The 4,327-nt window shown below is 36.1% G+C and overlaps 1 long non-coding RNA gene across 1 annotated transcript; it reads left to right on the top strand.

The window, feature by feature from the left end:
- The first annotated feature begins 1,974 nt into the window (after positions 1 to 1,974).
- Positions 1,975 to 2,750, top strand: LOC143187546 (uncharacterized). The gene is made up of 3 exons (XR_013003225.1): positions 1,975 to 2,039; positions 2,230 to 2,425; positions 2,517 to 2,750. It is a non-coding gene; the product is annotated as an uncharacterized LOC143187546 (long non-coding RNA).
- The last annotated feature ends 1,577 nt before the right edge of the window (positions 2,751 to 4,327 follow it).

Below are 4,327 nucleotides of genomic sequence, written 5' to 3'. Positions count from 1 at the left end.
CGTAAAACGTTCGCCCATTTCTTGCCTGCAGACTGTTATGAGAGGTGCACAGCCTTAGATTTTGAAAAAATGTATCACACATTACGCAATATAAATTTACGTACGTATGACTAGAAAGCTAAGCGTTTCCGAATATATGTGCGCATAAACTTCTTTTATTGTATTCGTGTTTAGAATCTGCCTCCCAAAAATGTCTCGAATTTTCTGATACACCTTGTATACAGCATGTAACAAATATAGACCTCGATATTTTAAGAGGTGGTAGGGAATTCAAATTGGAGCACGAAGTATCCTATGATATCCTTCTGTCCTGATCTGCTTTCACTTTACAGTACATATGTAAGTACCTATATGCTGAATACTCAATCAAAAAATTCTACAATTTTACAGATGCATTGAAGAGCAATAATATAGCAAAAATAGTTTGAATACACTATATTGTGTCTGTTACCATCTAACTTTTATAAAGCTTAAAAAATCCGCGAATTATTTCCTACAAACGTCTCAAATTTTTAAACCGTAAAAAATACAACAAAATGTATTAAGATGTTTTTGCTCTAATTTTGCCCTTTAATGCATTTGCAAACTTGTGATATCCTTTTGTTGAATTAATTCGTTTTGATACGGCGATTGCGACATAAAAATTTAGTTATATGATTCTATAAAGCCTGTTAGTGCATTTACTCGTTTTCAATTATCCAATTCAGAATGCGCATACAATTTCACAAGATTGCCTCCGTTTTGAAATGCCGGATATTTTACCAAAACTTCTAATTTAATTGTCAATTGATGTTTACTTCACAAAACTTTCTACTTTCACTGTCAATTAATGGAAAAACTAATGGGCCAATAAATAATACCTAAATGAATAGAATTATAAAATGGACTTGATAAACTAAATTAAAAACTTATAAAGTATTTTATTACCTTTGTCCAAAATACACAATCAGTAATAGGAAAGTAGGAAAACCTCTACCTCTACTCTAGCTGTCATACGACGCGAACAGCGAACAAGTTACACTACATTCAGAAAGATCACAGTCATTTTAGAAGACATCGGCAATCAGCACGCTAGAATTGAATAAAGCTTTAGTAGCTTATAAACATTTTTTATTTACACAAGATCATTAAAACTGCGTTTATTAACAAGAAATTTCGCGCTGCTGTGGCTGCGGGTTCGTTGATCGGAATTTCCCCGGAATAATTGTCGCTATCAACGGCCCATCACTTTTTGAAAGCGCCTTGTTCAAGTTCGACAATATGTGTGACCTCCTTGAATAAGACACTTTACTCATTGTGTTAGCTTATATCGTATATCGATGTCTCACTCGCACTTATTCCTTATTACTTTATCTATTTACTCATTCTAAGACGAACAAGTCGGAGAGAGAACACACTCGGGAATTCCTCGAAATAGAACCCTCGAAATAGTTGGTCACATCTAGTCTCGAATTATGATTAACTAACGCGGAACTACTGTATTATTCATATCAAACACTCTTACCAATGTCACTTTAATTGAGTAGTACCAACTGCCACCATAGTCTCAATGAAAAACCTCATAGAAGATCTCAGCATCATCCAAACTCACGTTTAGCGGTACTTCGATCATCCTCGTTCTAATAATGACACTATAAAAGTGAGCAGACATGGTACTAGACATCTGTCGCCCCACAGGCCGTTTAATACGCTGTTTTTACGATAATGCATGCACGAATTTCGTTGGTATTTGCATTAATACATAAAAGAAAGTTCGTAGGATTATAAGTAACCTATTTCGAGAAAGAAAACGTCTTCTAACAAACTTTTAGAACGCTTAAAGTTTCAACGTGCTCTTATCTGTTTTCTCGTGTATAGATAGTCTCGGTGAGTTTCTCGCCAGTTCGTCCCCACCATCCATGTCGCGATCAGGGTTGCTATATAAAGTACGATTTGGACCCCCGCCCTACTTCATACTCTCGTGAATCTCTAGGAGCTCAGCCTGACCATTTTCCTGGCATAGCAGCAGTGGGGGATGTTAGAAAACTCCTTGGAAATTGGTGAGGACGTGTCATCGTGTCGGCTGCTGCTGCGCGCTGCTGTAGACTTATGTCAAACACTATAACCTTAATAACTATTAACCAATTACTGTTTACATGTATTCAAAATAATATTTATTTAAATGTATTTAATTTAATGTATTTAAAATAATTTTTGTTATTTATTGGAACGCTTCATTGAATCGAACAGATATAGTGATTACAAAATATGTAATGTCACGTGGCTCAACGTCAGCGTCTGTAATCATGTGATGGCGTTCGCGGCGACGTAGCGTCCTCCCCACTTCAGCCCACCAGCTTCGAAGAGAGTTCCCTAACCGTCCCCTACTGCTACCGTGCCAGGGAAGTGGGGAAAATGAGCTTGCAGAGAGTCACGGGGGTATGAGGTACGGGAAGTCCAAATCATACTTTCTATAGCATCCCTGGTTGCAACTGTACTTAGCTTAGGTCTCTACCGAGATTCCTGATGGTTTATAGGTGTCGCCAGCTATCTCACGGTTTCCTAGCTGCGCACTTAAACTGCAGCGAAATACATTTAAAATAGTCGGGATAGAAATTTGCTCCTAACAAAACTGTGACCTGGACTTCTGTTAGGCAAGGCTGTAATATCATTAAGGACACACAGACTCCGAAGTACAAGTAATAGAAAAAAGTTATAGTTTTACGTTGTACACAAAACATTAAAATTTCTTTATTATCACTTCTAGGAGATTTTATTTTAACCTGATATATTGGTTTCATTGCATTAAAATCCTACAAAAATCATTATACGCCGAAGTGTCACAGCAGAGCAAATGCGCCTCAAGTGCGAGAGAAAAGCTGCGTAACATGCATCTGAGATAGACGTCGCATATGTACACGTAAACATCTGTGTATGCGAAAGGAAGCTGAGTCGCTCGATTTCCCTTCCTTCTCCTAAAGCGTTAGGGAAGGCGTTTCTAACGGAAAAGGAGGTCGAAGTAGGTTGGAGGAGGAGGACTACTCTGTTTGCTAATTACTCGACGTCGGCACATTTGCATCCACGTTCCCACTAGTCTCCGACAGGCGGTGTTAACCTTCTCATTAAACGTAATTGTTTGCAATAATTTGATGCAACCTGTCTCCCTCCTGCTGTTACGACTAGGCAACTTCTCCTAAGCGTCTTCAGTCTGGTAGTATGCTTACTGTTGCACCGTATAACAGTCTGTCTTTTCGCACTTAGTTTCTTTACTCCTACGCACTCCGCTCTCGTATTTACGTTCGTTAGATACAGTCTGAGTACATTAGAATTGTGAACGCAGGACATCAGAGTTGGACAAATTTTATTGCGAATAACGAATACAAATCCCAAATTTATTCAAGAATAACGAATAATGATTTTATTTCATAAAAAATCATTCATTATTCACCAATAAATACCAACCAATAAAAATCAGCAACCGAATAAATTCGTAAATGATTTATTCGACTGTAATTTTATTCGATATTAGACTTGATTGAACGACGAATAAATGTAACACCCGTCATCTATCGATGGAAGACCATAGCTGTGTGCAAAATTCTGTGCAGTGTTATATGTGAAACCATAGAGATAAGAAAAGTGTAAGAGTGTGAGAGAGTCTAAAAGTGAGAGAGGAGGGGTAGAGTTTACACGTCATGCTGCACGCGGCGCTGAAGCGAAGACGCCCTTATATCGTGTTATACGAAAAAGTGAAAGTAAAATAAATTTTCCATCATCATCATTTATGACGGAACTGTTAACGCTTAATTTTAAACAATTAAAACGATATTTTTATATTTTAATTCGCAACATTAACAATAAGTTAATATGTACAGGGTGAACATCGTAATAGTATCAATGTTTTTTGAACTTTTAAATTGATTTCGAGCAAATAATGTTTCAACCTGCTATAGAATGAAACTACTAAATTTAACTTTTTAGAAATTTTTAAATAAAACTATTCATGTTTAAAAGAAACATATGTTCCATGTTGCTCTAAACAATATCTTATCCCATGAAAAATAAACGTTTGGGGATTTAAGTACACATATGTGTATATTATATGTGCATATAACAGTCAGTAGCGTTTTGTAATATTAACACTGAAATAATATATGTAAAAAATATTTGGATGTATTTAAAACGAAATACTTTGAAATTCCTAAATTTTATAATTTCTTAACTGCTAAAAACAAATGTATTCGACATTATGTAGTACCAAATTATTTTCAACAGTTCAAACATCATCGTTACTGTTACGATATTCACTATCTGCATTTACAGCAAAGCAGCTATTGTACATGTATTG

This window comes from Calliopsis andreniformis, unplaced genomic scaffold (genome assembly GCF_051401765.1).
Source record: "Calliopsis andreniformis isolate RMS-2024a unplaced genomic scaffold, iyCalAndr_principal scaffold0048, whole genome shotgun sequence".
Classification (NCBI taxonomy): Eukaryota; Metazoa; Arthropoda; class Insecta; order Hymenoptera; family Andrenidae; genus Calliopsis; species Calliopsis andreniformis.
Note: the sequence above shows the minus strand (reverse complement) of the source record. Positions and strands in the feature narration are given on the sequence as shown.